Source organism: Nyctibius grandis, chromosome 15 (assembly GCF_013368605.1).
Source record: "Nyctibius grandis isolate bNycGra1 chromosome 15, bNycGra1.pri, whole genome shotgun sequence".
Taxonomy (NCBI): Eukaryota; Metazoa; Chordata; class Aves; order Nyctibiiformes; family Nyctibiidae; genus Nyctibius; species Nyctibius grandis.
Window position 1 is genome coordinate 54540 of NC_090672.1, and position 19093 is coordinate 73632.

Consider the following 19093-nt stretch of genomic DNA (forward strand, 5'->3'; position numbering starts at 1 on the left):
CTAACCACACCCCTTCTAATACACCCCAGGATGCCATTGGCCTTCTTGGCCACAAGGGCACACTGCTGGCTCATCGTCATCCTGTTGTCCACTAGGACCCCCAGGTCCCTTTCCCCTACGCTGCTCTCCAACAGCTCTGCCCCCAACTTGTACTGGTACATGGGGTTGTTCTTGCCCAGATGCAGGACTCTACACTTGCCCTTGTTATATTTCATTAAATTTCTCCCCGCCCAACTCTCCAGCCTGTCCAGGTCTCTCTGAATGGCTGCGCAGCCTTCCGTTGTGTCAGCCACTCCTCCCAGTTTGGTGTCATCAGCGAACTTGCTGACAGTGCACTCTATTACCTCATCCAAGTCATCAATGAATATATTGAATAGTACTGGTCCCAGTACCGACCCTTGAAGGACTCCGCTAGACACAGGCCTCCAACTGGACTCTGTCCCATTGACCACCACTCTCTGGCTTCTTTCCTTCAGCCACTTCACAATCCACCTCACTACCTGATCATCCAGACCACACTTCCTCAGTTTAACTGCGAGGATGCTGTGGGAGACCGTGTCAAACGCTTTACTGAAATCGAGATAGACCACATCCACAGCTTTACCATCATCTATCCACCGGGTTACGTCCTCATAAAAGGCTATCAAGTTGGTTAAGCATGACTTCCCCTTCGTGAAGCCATGCTGAGTGCCCCTAATGATCCCCCTATCCTTGATGTGTCTAGAGACAGCACCAAGGACAAGTTGTTCCATCACCTTTCCGGGGATGGAGGTGAGGCTGACCGGTCTATAGTTCCCCGGGTCCTACTTCTTGCCCTTTTTGAAGACTGGAGTGACATTCGCTTTCCTCCAGTCCTCAGGCACCTCTCCCGTTGCCCACGACTTAGCAAAGATGATGGAGAGTGGCCTAGCAATGACTTCCACCAGCTCCCTCAGCACCCGCGGGTGCATCCCATCAGGGCCCATGGATTTATGGACATCCAGGTTGCTTAATTGGTCCCTGACCCAGCCCTCATCTACCAAGACAGATTCCTCCTCTATCCTGACTTCTTCTGGGGCTGCAGGGGTCCGGGGCTCCTCAGGACAGCCTCCAGCAGTATAGACAGAGGCAAAGAAGGCATTCAGTAACTCCGCCTTCTTTTTATCCTCTGTCTCCAGGGCCCCCACCTCATTCATCAGTGGGCCTACATTGCCTCTAGTGTTGGTTTTACCTGCAATGTATTTGAAGAAGCCCTTTCTGTTGTCCTTGACCTCTCTTGCAAGGTTTAATTCCAAGGAGGCCTTAGCTTTCCTAGTTGCCTCCCTACATCCTCTGACAACAGACTTATATTCCTCCCAAGTGGCCAGCCCCTCCTTCCATGATCTGTACACCCTCTTCTTCCACTTGAGTTTGCCCAGCAGTTCCCTGTTTAACCATGCAGGTCTCCTGCTACCCTTCCTTGCCTTCCTACCTGTTGGGATGCTCTGATCTTGAGCTCGGAAGAAGCAGTCCTTGAATGCTAACCAACTATCTTGGGCCCCCTTACCTTCTAGTACCCTGTCCCATGGGATTTCCCCTAGCAATTGCTTGAAAAGGCCAAAGTTGGCCCTCCTGAAGTCCAGGGTTGTGATTCTGCTAGCTATTCTGTTCCTGCCACATGAGATCCTGAACTCTACCATCTCGTGGTCTCTACAACCAAGGCTGCCCTCAACCTTCACCTCTTCAACCAGACCCTCCTTGTTAGTGAGGATCAGATCCAGCAGCGCTCCTCTCCTAGTTGGCTCATCCACCATTTGCATCAGAAAGTTATCATCAATGCACTGGAGGAACCTCCTGGACTGAGGATGGCTGGCTGAGTAGGCCTCCCAGCAAATATCAGGGTAGTTGAAATCCCCCACGACAACCAGGCCCTGTAATTGCGAGACTGCTCTCAGCTGCCTGTAGAAGGCCTCATCACCCTCCTCATCCTGATCCGGTGGCCTGTAATAGACACCCACAACAGTATCACCCCTGCCAGCCTGCCCCTTAATTCGCACCCACAAACTCTCAACTCGCTCCTGATCCGCCCCTGGACAGAACTCAATACATTCTAGCTGCCCACTCACATAAAGAGCAACTCCACCACCTCTCCTTAGCGGCCTGTGTTTCCTGAACAAGATATAGCCATCCATGACCACATTCCAGTCATGCGAGGCGTCCCACCAAGTCTCTGTAACTGCCACTAAATCATAGCCCCCCGACCGAACACGGATTTCCAACTCCTCCTGTTTATTCCCTATGCTGCGCGCATTGGTGTACAGGCATTTCAGGGAGCGAGCTGAGCACACCGATTTCACCCTAGGGGGATGGGGGGCCTCCTGGTCTACCTCAACACTAGAGCGTTGCCCCAGTGGTGCAAGCCCAGCTACTACCCCATCCCCCTTCGAATCTAGTTTAAAGCTCTCCGAATGAGCCCTGCTAATTCCTGTCCCAAAACCCTTTTGCCCCTACGACATAAACCGTTCCCAGGTATTACCGTCACGCCTGGTGTCTTATAAAACCAGCCATTATCAAAGAACCCAAAGCCCTGCCTGTAGCACCAGTCTCGTAGCCAGGCATTAATAGAGAGAATCCTACTATTCCATCCCACGTCATCACCTGAAAATGGAATGAGGGAGGAGAAAACAACTTGTGCCCCAGACTCTTTCACCAACCGTCCTAGGGCCTTGTAGTCTTTCTTCATCCCCCTCAGACTACGGGATGCAGCTTCTTCCCCACCTGTCTGGAAGATCAGCAGGGGGTAGTAGTCTGTGGCCTTCACCAGGTTGGGGAGTTGCCTGGTGATATCCCTGATTCGGGCTCCAGGCAGACTGCAGACCTCCCTGTGATGGGGGTCAGTTCTGCATATTGGGCCCTCAGATCCCTTTAGGAAGGAGTCTCCAACCACTAAAACTCTTCTCTTCTTCCTTGTGGAGGAGGTAGCTATACACCTGTCAGGTTTTTCGGACTGTGGTGGGACCTCTGATATAGGTTGCCTCTACACCACATCCCCATTGGACCGGCTGTATTCCACTAGGGCTTCATATCTATTGCTCAGAGGCAGCTGTGGAGGCAAAGTAGGCAAGGAGGGCACTCGCCTTTTGCCACGGCCATAGACTTGCCTCCACTCACTCCTCTCCTCTAGGTTATTGTTTTCCACCAGAGAGGGGCAGAGTACAGTTGTCCCTCGATCCTGGGAGCTCTCCGGCAGGTGCTCCTATTTTTGTTGCGGGGAGGGCAAAGCCTGGCTCCACAAGTCTATCTCCATTTCAGCCTCCCGAATGCTCCTAAGCCTTTCCACTTCGGCTTGAAGCCTTTCAACCTGGCTTTGCAGCTGTGCCGCTCGGCCGAGCAGATCATCTACCTGCTCACAGCGCACACAGCCCCCTGACACCACAGAGACGCTGTAGCATTCCCTGCAGCCTGCGACCTGCACCATCGCCTCCTCCCGTGGGAACTCTGTCTGGGTTCCCACATCAATTTTGGTCTTCTTCCGCCAGGTAGATACCATTGTTCTTTCACTGAGCTGGGAAATACCTGTTGGTGACACCCCTGGTTCACAGCTCCTTGGCGCCTTCCTCGCCTTGTGCACTGGGAGGGAGTCAGTCTCCCTGAACTGAGACTTACCAACTTCACAGAGCAGAGGAAGGCACGAGGAGAGGATAGAGGAGCTGGGAGTCGGTCACACTTTTATAGTGCGGTGCAGAGCCCCAGGGGAGCTGAAAACCGACACAAACATGAAGCATGTTGAGAAACAGCAATTTTGGCTTCTCAAAGCTCTGCTGGTAGATGAAAGACATGCCTCCTTGGCCTGAAATGCTTGACTCCCTTTTCACCCATCATCAGTAGCACTGAAGTGATTTGACAGCAATTATGTTTCTTCCGCAGACCAACGCTCGTTTGAGGCCTCATTCCAGTTGCTGCTGAAGCCTTGCAGCAGATTCAGGCCATGCGTAGGCGTTGTGCACGTCCTGCCCTTCCTGGGGAACACGGCCAACACTTACTTAGGACTGTGCCTGTGGAGCACGCCTGAAGGCCACTCAGAAGGGTCTCTCTTTGACAGGCTGAGGCCGACCCTGAGCAACACCAGGGCCTGCGGGCTATGGCGTTACTCAGAGCCCAGCCAAGCCTCTGCAGGATGGCTGTTCTGCTGAGGGGCAGAGAGCGGAGGAGACTCAGATCCCCGGGGTGATTGGAAGGTGATGGTCAAACAAGGCCCTCCTGTGGCCTCGAGAGAAACTCTGTTGTGTGCAGGGGTGGGGACACTGAGCCGTTGCTGGAGGGTATCAGGCTACTCGGTGGCAGATCGCTGCTCCCCTCGGGCCTCAGTGATGCACATGCTTTCCAGCTATGCAAAGGGAGCCCAGCAGTTCAGCTGTTGTCTTCAGTCAGGAAAGGCCAGAGCCTTTTCTCTGGGAACTGCGCAGCCCTTGCCTTGCCTGCCAGGACCTTAGTCATTACTCTTCTGAGGAGAAGCAATGGCTCAACATGGCCCTGGAAAGTGATGAAGGAGCCTGCTGACTCATGCCTGACAGTGAGCCATCACCAAGTGCACCTGTTTGCTTTGGCACAGTCTTCCCAAACAACTCTCATCATCTTTGCATCATTGCCTGGTGGCTTGTTCAGGTCACTGACCCGGAGGGTCTGGCTTGTTTTCCCTGGCTCGGGGACAGATCGGCACATTCAGGGCCCCTTAATTGCAAGGTGGCACCAGCAGACCACCTTGGAGTCACCTGTGAGTCACCAAAAAGTGCTGAGGCACTATGAGAGGCCTCAGCTCCACCTCGGTGCGAATCATCCATGCACTGGCATCAGGGGCTCTGGGTGAAACGGACTGCGACGTGCAGAGGGCCCTAGGAGCAACCTCATGTCCGCATTCCTACAGAAACGCAGCTTTTTGCACAGTGTTGTCATGGCTGTTAGCATCTTGCCCAACCACTTGGTGACTCCTTGAAGTCCTGTCATGTTCCTTGGTGAAACAGCAGCCAAAGGAGGACAGCACGGACGTGCCCTGACATTCCCACTCCCGGACGTTTCTGGGGCATGGACCAAATCGAGGAAAGTTGCTGCCCCTATGTGTCCAGGGCCTGGGGAGCCTGCTTTTCTGACAGACCGGTGTGACAGACCACCGGAAGGAAGCTGCAGCCACTGAGAGGCACCAGAGCGTGCTCCCTGTGACCCTGCGAGACATAGAGGAGACTGTGCCAGTCTGGACAGGTCTGGGGAGAGCTCAAAGGCCAGGTGCGTGTCCCCAGCCCTGAGAGCTGCCTGGAAAAAGCCTCTGACTGCACATGCTGCTTGGAAAGATGGGCCCGGCTGTCACCCAGGCTGCCGTGCCGTTTGGGAGAAGGGTCTTGGAAGGATGAAAGAGACAAGTTCTTCATCTCTTGTCTGTGCTTTACAAGCCTCAAATTGCGGTTTGTTTACGTGCTTCACAAAGAAACTATGTTCCAGGTCTCCTCAGGCACTGGCTCACCATATAAATAGCCTCTGCCACTCCAGGCCCTTCCATCCACAGCGCTTTCCTTGCTCTCCACAGTGAACTTGGTAAGTCTGAACTCACTCCTTCTCTTCCTGCTGGTAGGATTCCCGTCAGGGGGATTGTTCCCTGCTGTTCTTGGTCCTTCTGATACATTGTCCAGGCTTGAAAATACACTGTGCTTCCCTCTCCTGGGAGGTGAGCCGGTGAGGGAAGAGGGAAGGCTTTGTTCCCTTCTGAGGGGGAGTCAGCTGGGCTCTTTTGTAGCAGTGGCTCTGCTGAAGTCTGGGCATGGACCACCAGTACCTTCCAGTCACCAAGTCTATCCTCCCCCATCCAGAGCACAGCGACCTGCCTTGGTCACTCTTGGCACGGAAAGGAACTTTCCAGGGGGATCTGGCCCTACCCAGGCACTGTTTGTTCTCAGAGGAGCCAAGCTGGGCGTGTGTAAGGGCCCCACAGCTAACGCCCTCTGCTCCCTCCCGGTCTCACAGGGTCACCTCCCTCCAACCAGACATGTCGTGCTACAACTCGTGCCTGCCAGCCGCCTGTGGCCCAGCCCCGCTTGCCAACAGCTGCAACGAGCCGTGCGTCATCCGGTGCGCCGACTCCAGCGTCGCAATCCAGCCCTCGCCAGTGACGGTGACGCTGCCCGGCCCAATCCTCAGCTCCTTCCCTCAGAGCACAGCCGTGGGATCCACCGCGTCGGCTGCCGTGGGGAGCTCTCTCAGCGCTGGCAGTGTGCCCATCGCTTCTGGGGCTTCCTGGGGCTGGGGGGCTTTGGGTGGTCTGGTCTGGGCCGTGGGCTCTGCGGGCCTCTGGGACGGGGCAATCTCTTATGCTGAAGCCCGTGCATTGCCTGCCGTGGTCGAGCACCAGGAGCCTCGAGGAAAGCCCTGGAGCCAGCCCTGAGAGCGCGGCCATGGTCTGCAGAGGAGCCGAGCTCCCACCGCTCCGCCTGGAGGAAGGGGCCTGCGCTGGCCTCCCGTCTCTTCCCAGGAGGCCTCTCTCTTTCCCCATCTTGCTCTGCTTTACCTTGTGCTCCCCATGAAGTACCTCCTCCTTCTTTCCATAGCAATGGGTCTAGGTGACACGCGATTGCCAGAGCCTTGAAGGGGAATTGGAAAAGAAGCATCCCTTCAGGAAAACCTGAAGGAGGTTTTCCTTCAGGCGGCAGCACTTCTCTGAGCTTTACTCAGCCTCCAAAATACATTGCTTAAGTGCTCGTCTTTTCCATTTTCCTCTGATTTTCTCATTAAAGACATTGGGCATCAGCTTTGCAAGAGAGTCGTGTTTCATTCTCCCCTCTTCTCCAGGCCCAGCCAGCTGAGTATCCAAAAGACTTCCTCTCTTGGTAAACCTGTGGGTTTCTCCATAGTTCCTGGGTTTGAGAGAGCCTCGTCTTTCCCCCCTGACATCCCGTCGCAATGGAGACAAGGCCACATTGGGGTGAGAGCTCCTGTGGAAGGAGCCCCGTCATCCATCGACACACCTTGAAAGCCGCAAAACAAAGCATGAAGGCAGTCCAAACTTTCCGTTCAACGTCCCTGTGCTGCATTGATTGCAGCAGGGACTCAGCAGACTACTGGATTAATGAGAGCCAATGATGGCCGTGGCTACTTTGTTAGGAAAGTCTTTGTTAAGAACCCAGAAATTGAATCCCAGGAATTTTTCATATCCACAAGAGGGAGTGCCAGCAGTTTGTGGAAGGAGCTCAGCAGAGCATTGCGTTTCCCACGCCCGTCCTCCCTCCTGCCGTGGGCTCCTGCCCCAGAGGCAATCCTCAATCTGCCAGTCCTCCTTGTTCACATGTCTCTGCAATTACAGGCCCCTGGGGTGGGCTGGGCTGGAGAAACTACTCGCAGTGACCAGGGTGCAAGCGGTTCTGGTCCCAGCCCCCAAGGCCGTGCAGTGCTCCCCTTTTTCCGGGATAGGAATTAAGCAGGCGGAGGAGGGTGACAGATGCACCTGACCCCCCCTTAACCAAACCAGCAGCACTTTGGTACAGGCTCCAAAGGAGGTAAAGGCCTGAGCCATCGCCAGGCCAAGAACTCCTCTAGGAAACCCACAAAGAAGCAGAGCGATACAGTGAACACCGATAAGTTGTGGGTACAAGGAGTCTTGTGCATACCTTTCCCATCGTACGCAATTGGACTACGAGCCAAGCACTTTATCCCATAAATATGACAGCCTAAGTGAGCCTTCTTTGAGCTCGCCCTGCTAGGCAGTGTGGCTGCGTGGCAATGATCTCCCCTTGAGCTAGAACGCCTCTCAAGCTTGCTCCTCGAAGCAACGAGATCTTTTACCAACAACAGATCACTGGATGAGCCCAATCTGAATTTTCCCTGGACGACAACTGGACTGAACACCAGGCAAGTCTTCCCTTTAGCAGGGACACCTCTCAGTGTTAAGAGATATTAGTTGTTTAACTTAAATAATAAGTTTTCAATAGAATGAATCACTTAGAGTTATAATGTTGTGTGATTTAGTATGCTGTTTGCTTAACTTTGCTCACTTAGCATGAGTAGCTAGGTTTGCTGAAGCTTTAGGCCGCAAGCTGTGAATTTCCACTTAAGTTTACTGAACGTGTACCTACTTAGTCCAAACAGGGCTTCCAGAGCCAGCGTAAATCAGAAGATACAGAGGCATCAAGGCTTCAAACCGTCAACAGCAGCTGAAACTAGACAAGACAACGGCCTGTCTGAAGACAGTGAAGGAATCCAATGAGAAACAAGAAGACCACAGACCCAAATATTACTACTGGATCAAACTGTCGCGTGAGGGGGTGGGTGAATAGTCTGTAAGGGTATAATTGCCCGGGGACATCTATGTTCGTTTCGGCCCTTCTCCAGAGACAAGAGCTGACCATGTTGCTTGTACCACTCTATTAAATTACTTATTTTTATACAATGCAATGCCTGAGAGCCTGCTTCCAAAGCTACGGTTTGAAATTTGGAGCAAACTGACACCGGACGCCTAGTTGGATATTAAGTGAAGTGGGAATAAGCATGATGAAGCTTTGAAAGCTTAACTAAGTGATACAGAGAATTGAGTATGCACATATAATCCTTTAGCTATAAACACATATAATCCCTTACCCTTTGTACGTCTTAGGCAGAAACCATTGACCAAGCCTGGGACTAAGTTTGGAGCCAGCTACACCTAGACTCCTCTCTGAGAAGGAGTTTAGAAAGCAAGGGGGTCCATTCTGAACCTCGTGACTCAACGGGATTGTCTCCCTTACCTTTCTGCACCTCCAGTCCCTGTGGCAATCATTCCAAATCGATTCTAACCTCATTTTCCCTCTGTATGTTTCCTCCATGTAGCAAGTAAAAGAGTGAACCATGCCAGCAGACTCTGTTAAGTCACGCTTTTATCTAAACATTCCTCCACGATGAATTGGTGGCAGGATCTTGGGGTGGTGCTCCATGCCAAGGAGAAAGAGAGGCTCCCAGGGCCCTGCTATCGGCATCCATGCCACGGTGCGCAGTCTCATACCCACCTTTCTGTTATCCAGCAGGGACAGCAAGCCTGGCCTGTGCACCATTTCCCCCAGCTCAAGGTCTGACCTTCGAGGCACAGAGAGCTCTGGACTCAGGGGACCAGTGTAATGGTTACAACTCTCCGCAGCACTGGAGCCGGTGCTTTCCTTCCAGAATGTGAGGGGAACATGGCTGGTGAGAAATTAACCTGAAAGTCAGGCTCAAGTCCTTTGGAGGCGCTGAGCCACTCCAGGGTCACTCTCCCGTGTTCCTTCCCGGGAAGGAGCATGGGGCTCTGCTGTTCAGTCATTTTCTGAAGTAAACGCTGAGACCTATTTCCCAAAGGTCCCTGGAGCTCAGCCCAGCTGTCAGGAGAGTGGACCAGTCCCAAAAGGTAAAATCTGGAGGCTGGCTCCTCCTCTCCCATGTCGAACAGTATAAAAAGGTGTAGGCATCAGGAGCAAGAGAAGGAGCTGGAGCAGGGACAGGAGCAGCTGGAGCAGCAAGATCAGGAGCAGTGGCAGCGGCAGCAGTGGCAGGAGCAGCTGCAGCATGCTGACGAGGTGGCCGAGTGGTGAAGGCGATGGACTGCTAATCCATTGTGCTCTGCACGCCTGAGTTCGAATCCCATCCTCGTCGGTCAGCCCAACAGTGGTCAGAGCTTCTGAGTGTGAGCAGCTCGATGTGCGCCTTTGTTTTGAGAGGAGAGTGGCCTGAAAAGAACTTGCAAGGTTTTGAAGTGGCTCAGGACACACCTCAGCCTCTTCTGTCTCCATACAGGCAAGAGGAACAAGAAGGGAAAGAAGGAAGATCGAGGTGTGGGGTTCCCACAAGACAATGGTCACGTACTGAACGAGCTCTGTCCAGGGGGTGGTAATGAGGTGGTAATGAACTAGCCAATTATAATACAGAACAAGGATCTTGGCTATGAGACAAATAAGATATGGGGAAGTTGAAAAATAAGAAAGAATGCTGCAGCTGCAAGATATAGCTTTTTAGCATAAGCCAATCAGAACTAATATAGAGGCGCGTGGACAAAGCATGCTCACCAATCATGTTAGTACAAGTAAGGTATACTAACCAATCATAATAGAGATGACACGTGCACGGAGCGTGCACGGAAATAGAATAGTAGAAATGTACCCTCAGATATGCAAATTAACGAGATCTGCTTAACGATCATATTGGTCTGCATGCAGTTACTCCGAGCCCTCTCGCGAACACCGACAAGTGGCGCCCGAACAGGGACTCTTCGGCCAGAGACTGCGGAGAAGCAGCGGACAACAGACCGAAGGGGGAAGAGAGGAAGCCAGCTGTAGAGTGTTGCCCTGACACTGGATTCTCACACTGGGAGAAAGAAACAGATGCGGTAAACCCAAGTTTTATTGCTAGCGGAGGAAAAACCTGGGTAGGGCTTCCCAGGCAGGTGGGGAGGAGATGGGGTCTACCCTGACCAAGACAGAAGTGGCAGTGGTGAAACTCCTCCAACATATGCTCTCTGCGAGAGGAATTAAATACGATGAAGATGCATTAAAGCAGTTGCTGTCCTAGGCAAAAGATAAAGGACATTTTACAACCTTTAATGATGTCTTTGAAGTGCCTTTATGGGAGAAGATTGGTGGCTCTCTCTGGGATGTGGTGTCAAGTGGTGATAAGGATGCAAACAAATTGTCTACTACATGGAGGCTGGTTAGCGAAGTGTTAAAAGGAATAAAAGCGGAGAGAGAAGTCACACATACAGCTTTTATGGCTTTAGGACCGCAGGTGCCCGCTACCCCCTCGCTGTTTGCAGGACCAAAGGCTCCCACAGCTCCGGTGGCTGTACCAGTGGCAGCTCCTTTACCACCATGGGTACCGACAGCTCCGAAAAAAGCTGAAGAGCGGGGAGCAAGTGAAATAGGTACAGATCCATCAGGACCGGTGGTGTGCCCTAAAACATGAGCTCGTTTTGGACTAATTGATTCAGACGCTGAACAGGAGACTTGGCCTAAACCCCCTCCTCTCATTGAACTCTCTACGGATGAGGCTGAGCAGGAGGACAAGAAGGAGGGTAAACCTGCTTCGTATCCACCTTTACCGGATTCGCCATTTTCGGAGTCAATAGTACCAGAGTCACAAGGATTTAAAGGACCGTTACCATCACATAGTATGAAGTTAGTGGAGGAGGCTGCACGAAATGGAGGCGAAATTGACATGGCAGAGCTTGGTAGACGACTGGAAGAATTAAAGAAGAAATTGCAGCAGCACCGTCCAGCCAACGCACCGGAACACGTGACTATGTCTCCCCCAGCCCTCCCTCTGTATTTGGGACAAGTGTTAGGGTCACCTCAACCCCCTTTGCAACTCCCTACTCCACCTTTAGGTCAGGGATGGGGAGGGGGACGACGTCAACCTGCATGTACAGGGGAAGGGGGGGGAAGTGAGGGAGGAGTGCAATGGAAAGGGATCATTCAGGATGCGTTATTAGAAGGAGTTATAATTCCACAAGCATATCCGGTGATTGTGGGTGTGGGTCCTGAAGGAAGAAATATATGGCAACCATTAGATTGGAAAATTGTAAAAGAAGCTTGACAGGCCATACAGACAAATGGGTTAGGCTCTCAATATACACAAGCTTTGCTTAAACGTATTTTTGCAACTGACCTTCTCACGGCAAATTATATTCGACAACTAATGTCCATGTTGCTGTCTCCTTCTCAAATATTGCATTTTCTTAATGCCTGGACTAACGCTTGTAACAGAATAGCTAACACACCCAGGCATCAGGAAGATCCTCTCTTTAATGTTACGGCGCAAATGCTGTTGGGAGAGGGTCCTTTTTCTGATGTAAACTGGCAAGCACAGTTTGCTGCTGAGGCATCAGCGGCAGCTCAAGACGGAGCATTTCAAGCGTTAATGTCGGTTCCTAGTGAAGGTGTCCAACAAGCGTATACCAGAGTTTTTCAAAAGGCAGGAGAACCATATGGCAAATTTATAGATCGTTTGTATGCAGCACTGCAAGGCACGCCTGATCTATATGAAAGTACTAGAGAAAAATTACTGGATGTTCTTGCTTATGATAATGCAAATGAGAAAACCAGAAAGGCTTTGGCACATTTACCGAGAGGAGCGGGGGTGGCAGCTATGCTGGAGGCAGTAGAAAGAATGTTACGAATGGAACAGGCTCAAGTTATGGCAGCTGCAGTCGGAGCATCAGTGAAGCCTCTGCTGGGAGTGAAGGTCAAAGACAAAAAATGTTTCAAGTGCGGACAGACAGGGCATTTTAGAAAAGATTGCAAAGAAGGATCAGGGAAGTGGTGTACTAACTGCCGAAAGTCAAATCACAATACAGCAGAGTGTAGACGATTGCAGGGAAACTCCCGGCTGAGCGCGCTGCGCCCGCGCGCACAGACAACAAGTCAGGGTGCTTGGACCATCACTCCACAGCTACAAGAGGAAGTGCCAGAGTGGATGTGGAAACAAAATTAGACATATACTTAACAGACAAACAAGTAACTGTAGTTGAAACTAACATGAAAGGACCTTTAGGACATGGTTTGAGTGCGTTACTTCTTGGACGATCATCTATTTCCAAGCAGGGAATAATTGTACTGCCAGGGGTTATTGATGCAGATTATATGGGTCAAATATGTGCAATGGTATACACCCTATCCCCACCTGTATTTATCCCAAAGGGCCAAAAAATTGCTCAATTATTCCCATTTAAAGGCTGTGTTCTGATTGCAGAAGACAAAGACAGGGGGGAGGGTTGTTTCGGATCAACGGGACAGGCATTGGTTAATCTTGCTATTGACATCACTAGAAACCAACCGCGTGAAAAAGTAACATTGCGGAATCAGAATGGGGAAGAAAGACAGATCTCTATGCTAATCGGTATGGGAGCTGATGTTACAATCATTGCACAGCAGCACTGGCCACATACTTGGCCTGTGCGAGCGGCTCCAGTAGCAATAGCTGGAGTTGGGGGATTGTACTTTGCCAATGATGAGCCAGCAATCTGTTCAGCTGCAATTTGCAGATGGAGCCTGTGTAAATGTTAGACCCTATGTCATGAAAGTGCCAGTATCACTTGTGGGACGGGATGTCTTAACACAATTAGGTGCACGATTGATAACACGGTCACTGAAAAAGGGCCTGTCCTACCTTTAAAATGGAAAACGGAAACACCGGTATGGGTGGATCAGTGGCCGCTTAGATCAGACAGGCTGGAACAGATTGAACTATTAGTTCAAGAGCAATTAACAGCAGGACATATCAGACCATCCACAAGCCCTTACATTACCCCAATTTTCACGATTCCGAAAAAATCGGGCAAATGGCGATTGCTTCATGATTTGCAGGCCATAAATGCTATTATGGAAGAGATGGGAGCATTACAGCCTGGACTACCCACTCCTACCATGATTCCGGAAGATTGGCAAATTTTAGTAATTGATCTAAAAGATTGTTTTTTCGCGATATTTTTACATGACAAAGATTGTGCCAAATTTGCATTTACAGTTCCGAGTATCAACAAACAGGAACCTGCTAAGAGGTATGAATGGGTAGTCTTACCTCAGGGTATGAAAAATTCTCCTACATTATGTCAATTATATATTGCATGGGCTTTACAACCTTTTCGCCAAAAGTTTCCTAATCTTTTGATTTATCACTATATGGATGATATTCTAATTGCTGGACAGGATTTAAAGGTGGAATTTGTGTTACCAATGTTAGAAAAAATGCTAGAACAACGAGGACTGAAAATTGCCCCTGAAAAAATACAAAGATCAGAGCCTTGGAGGTACTTAGGCTGGGAGGTAACTAAGCAAACGATACAACCCCAAAAAAAATCACCTTGAAAGTTGATATATCAACATTAGCTGATGCTCAGAAATTGTTAGGGGAATTGCAGTGGGTTCGCAATACTTGTGGCATTACAAATGATGATATTGCACCATTAGTGCCATTGCTTGGTCAAAACCCTGATGTCACTGTGAGCCGTACTCTCACAGCAGACCAACAAGCAGCTATAGACAGGATTGCACACAAGGTGGCGACACAGGACGTGGCTCGAATTACCGAGAATGAGCGACTCTCGGCAATTATAGCAAATACATCATGGAAAATAAGCATTGAAAGCATTAATAGTTCAATTAAAACTGACTTTCAAAATCATAGAATGGGTTTTTCCACCTTTTCATCCTAAAAACAACAATTTGTACCAGAGTGGAAACAATAGCACAATTGCTTGTCAAAGTGGCGTAAAAGGATTACAGACATTAGCGGACTAGACCCAGATTATATCTATTTACCTATCAAGAAGGAATATCTACAGTGGTTAACAAATCAATCAACTATTTTTCAAATGGCCTTACAGGACTTTACTGGACAATTGTTAATGCATTTGCCAAAAGATAAAAAGCTACAGTTTATTTACAAACAGGATTGGGAAGAACAACCCATCAGATCAGAGATACCTGTGACTTGACTAACTGTTTTTACTGATGCAGGGAAGCGATCACATTCAGCAGTTATTACCTGGCAAGAGGATGGACAATGGAAACATTGCAAATTCTCAGGACAAACTGAGGACTCATTCCAGACACTTGAACTTTTTGCGATATATCAGGTTTTTGTAAAGTGGAAGGATTTACCTGTAAATATTGTGACAGACTCTCTTTATGCAGCAGGCATTGTAAATCGAATTGAAAGAGCTTTTATACGACCAGTGAAGAATATGCGACTTTACACCATTTTGCTACAGTTGCATCAGGCAATAAACCTCAGAGAAGTACCTTATTTTGTTACCCACATTCGTAGTCATCAATTTGATCAAGGTTTGAGCATTGGAAATAATAAAGCAGACACACTTGTGTCCTATACGGAAATATCACCAAATTTATTTGAACAAGTGCACCTATCCCATCAATTCTTTCATCAATCAGCGAAAATGCTAGTGAAACAATTTCACATCACCATGGCACAAGCACGCGAATTGGTCAGTGCTTGTCCTAGTTGTCAGAAAATTGGCATGGGAGTTGGAATACGGGTCAGTCCTCGAGGACTGAGTGCGTTGCAACTGTGGCAAATGGATGTTACTCACATTGCAGAATTTGGAAGGCTCAAACATGTTCATGTATCTGTTGACACGTTTTCACATGTTATATGGGCAACAGCACAAACTGGGGAAACAGGTCGTCATGTCGAATGACATTTACTTGCTTGCTTTGCGAGTCTTGGGGTTCCACAACAGCTTAAGACTGATAATGGACTAGCATACTGTTCACAGGTTTTTCGTCAATTTTGTCAACTATGGGGTATTACACCTGTCACCAGAATTCCTCATTCGCCTACAGGTCAGGTGATTGTGGAATGTGCTCATGGTACATTAAAATAGCTTCTGCAAAAACAAAAAGGGGGAGAGGAGACTGAACCTCCTGAGAGACTTGCAAAAGCTGTTTATGTACTCAACCATTTAACTTTAGCAGGAGATAAGGAGCGACCCCCAATTGTAATACATTGGGAGGCAGTTCGACAGGGAGCAAGCTATGTGCAAAACAAAGGCAAAGTGTGGTATAGGGAACCAGGTACTAACGAGTGGTTGGGACCAGGGGAACTATTACTAATGGGTCGAGGTTATGCTTCTGTCTCTACAGGCACAGGAGTACGGTGGCTTCCGATCAAGTGTATTAAACCATACGTGGAGGTGGAATCCAGATCCAGAGATCCGACAGAGAGAGCAGCACCAAGCACTGAGGGTATTGGCTCCGTACCTAAAGACTCTGGGGATTGTGACGCCATCGTTCAGCCACCTTGAGGATATCTACACGTCACTACCACCTTTACACACCGCAGCTGAAGAAGAGGAGAAATTGGCACGGGGCTGCAATAGACATGGACATTGTTGCGGACCGTGGATTCTAAAAAACTGTAGTGTCTGCAGGAAAATAAGTGGCAGGTGTGAAGGTACAGTGTGGGGAACAAATTAACATACCACGATCATGGGAAGTTTCTCCCGAGGACTGGGATTGACAGCTATCGCAATGGTCTCGTGTATCACAACCCTTGGATCAGGCGTGATACATCACCCCGACACACCATGGGAAGGGAGTAATAATATCTGGGTGACTCTGATGAAGAGCTTAAATCAGGCACATTTTTGTGCCTCCCTGGCTCAGCCTGAACAACCCTTTCACACTTGTTTAGTGGGGGTTCCCCTAAATGGATCTGAAAGTAAAGAGATAGCGGCTGGGTTGAGTAGGCTGACACAGAACCTCTGTGCGAATGCAAAAAAATGTGTCGAAAACTGGGATTCATGGGAGGATAGCTTACCTGTCAGTCCTCTAGGACCTCAGGAACTTGACATATTGGGGACTCTAGGAGCAGAATCTTGTGTATTTTTTAAGTACAGGAACTCACATGCAGATATTTACCAGAGTAAAGAGCTAGGATTGCAAGATGTTACGCCCAGTAATTCGTTGTGGAAAAATGAATCGATCTGGTGCGCGCACCTAGGACGCAGCCGAGCACAGCCCGCACCGGAATGGCCAGGCCCAGAAAATTACCGAGGAGGATTGTTTCTAATCTGTGGAGATAGGGCTTGGCCAGGGCTACCCAGTAGAAAAGTGGGAGGCCCGTGTACCATAGGCAAGTTAAGTTTACTAATGCCTTCACAAAAGCTTATCCTAAACCACACTCACCTACATCACATCAGGCAGAAGAGAAACAGCAGGGCAATGGAAGAGAGTTGTGATGATAATGTGAAACTATGGTCCAAGACAGAAATTATCTTTGCTTCTTTATTTACCCCGGGTGTCTCTACCGCTCATGCCATATCCCAGTTAAAGAAGTTAACATGCTTCAGCATTAAAAGCGTTAGTCAAACATCAAAGATTTTGGAAGCATTAGCCAATGATGTAGACAGTATTAGACATGCCACGTTACAAAATAGAGCTGCTCTAGATTTTTTGCTGCTTGCACACGGTCATGGATGTCAGGATTTTGACGGGATGTGTTGTATGAAAATTAATGATAGTTCAAAATCAATCCATAAACACATTGAGGAACTAATGGAGTCGACACAGAAAAGGGAACGGCATGGATTCTTAGATGAGTGGCTTGGGGACTTAGGCGTTTCAGACTGGTTAATGGGATGGATAAAATTGATTTTAATGACTGTTTATAATAGGCATATTACTTGTGTTACCTGTTTGTTTGCATGTTTGCAGAAAACTGTGCACGAATGGTCAATACAGCCTTTTTGGCACAACAACAGAGAGCAGGATTTATGGGTAACCAAGGTGGGATTCTCTGACCGGGCTCTGCGAGACACAGGGAACCGGGTTTGAGTAAGAAACAAAGACAAAAAGGACGAGATAGGACATAGCTCATTCAAAAACAAAAAGGGGGATTTGTGGGGTTCCCACAAGACAACGGTCACGTACTGAACGATCTATGTCCAGGCATGTCCAGGGGGTGGTAATGGGGTGGTAATGAACTAGCCAATCATAATACAGAACAAGGGTCTTGGCTATGAGACAAACAAGATATGAGGAAGTTGAGGGACCTTGGGCTATGAGAAAAAACAAGATATGGGGAAGTTGAAAAATAAAAAGAATGCTGCAGCTGCAAGATATAGCTTTTTAGCATAAGCCAGTCAGAACTAATACAGAGGCGCGTGGACAAAGCATGCTCACCAATCATGTTAGTACAAGTAAGGTATACTAACCAATCATAATAGAGATGACACGTGCACGGAGCGTGCACGGAAATAGAATAGTAGAAATGTACCCTCAGATATGCAAATTAACGAGATCTGCTTAACGATCATATTGGTCTGCATGCAGTTACTCCGAGCCCTCTCGTGAACACCGATATCGAGGGAACTCACAGGACCATCAGCCTGTCTGCAATCCCTGGGAAGATGATAGAGCAAACCATCCTGGAAGTAGTTTCCAAACAGAGGAAGGTGGTTGGGAGTAGGAAGCACACTTGTACGAAGGAGAAGTCATGCTTGACCGAGATGGTAGCCTTCTGCAGCGAGGTGACTAGCTTGGTGGAGAAGGGAAGAGCAGTGGATGTTGCTCACCTTGCCTTCAGTAAGGCTCAGCCCACCACGGGAACAAAAAACACAATAGGCGTAAACCGCTTTCTGCCACAGAACATTTCAAGGAAGATATTTTGCGTGAGAGACATTGCTCTTATCGGTTCACAGAATCTCAGAATTGCTGGGGTCGAAAGGGACCTCCTGAGATCCTTTAGTCCAAGCCAACTGCTCCGCAGGGTCACTTGAGCTGGTTGCTTAGGACTAGTCCAGCTGGGTTTTGAGCATCTCCAGGGATGGAGACTCACAACCTCTCTGGGCAACCTGGTCTGCTCTTTGAACCCCCCTCACGGTAACAAAGTGGTTTCTCGCCTTGAGATGGAATTTCATGTGTTTTAATTTGTGCCCATTGCCTCTCCTTGGTACTTCTGAGAAGACTCTGGCTTCCTCTTCATTCCCTTCCTTCAGTATGGGAAGAATCCCAGCTCTCACAGCCTCCCTCATATTTTGGACACACCAAGCCCTTAACCAGTTCTGTGACAAAGCAGGGATCTGCAGGGAAGACCCCTGTGGAGACAGGAGTAGCCAGCGGCAGGCCGTGCTACCGAGGGATGCGCTGTGTCCCAGGTGGTCAGGAGCGACTTGGCAGGAGTCAGAGGGACAGGGACGATCCAGTGTGGTTATGAAAGGCCAGAGGTGGCTGGAGCCTCTTTCTGCCCACACAACCTCCCCTCTCTTACATGCATTTGCACTTTCTGCCTCTCTGGACACCTTCCTCCCTCTCGCAACCTCTGGACATTTCCTCGGCATCTCTCTTGCCCACGACGTGGGCCTCTTGCTCTCCCTGCTCTCCTCTGGGCGCGCTTCCCAGTAGGTTTGCAGTTCCAAGGATGCCTCGTGGCTCATGGTCAGCAGCACCTGTGAGCAGTGTGCTGGACACACCAACGTGCAAGCAAGATGCAAGAAGGAGAGACTGGAGATTGGCCAAGGGGCTCAGAGCTCAGAATGCTGCTGACCCCCCCCACCAGCTCGCGTATCCCTAAGGTCTGTGAGACAGGTGAAGGGGACCACTGCCCCCGCTGCCAGCCCGGCTGGGTCTGCATCCAGAGG

General features: G+C 49.6%; 1 non-coding gene across 1 annotated transcript; it reads left to right on the forward strand.

Annotated features, from left to right (window-relative positions):
• The first annotated feature begins 9515 nt into the window (after positions 1-9515).
• Positions 9516-9597, forward strand: TRNAS-GCU (transfer RNA serine (anticodon GCU)). Its single transcript has one exon. It is a non-coding gene; the product is annotated as a tRNA-Ser (tRNA).
• The last annotated feature ends 9496 nt before the right edge of the window (positions 9598-19093 follow it).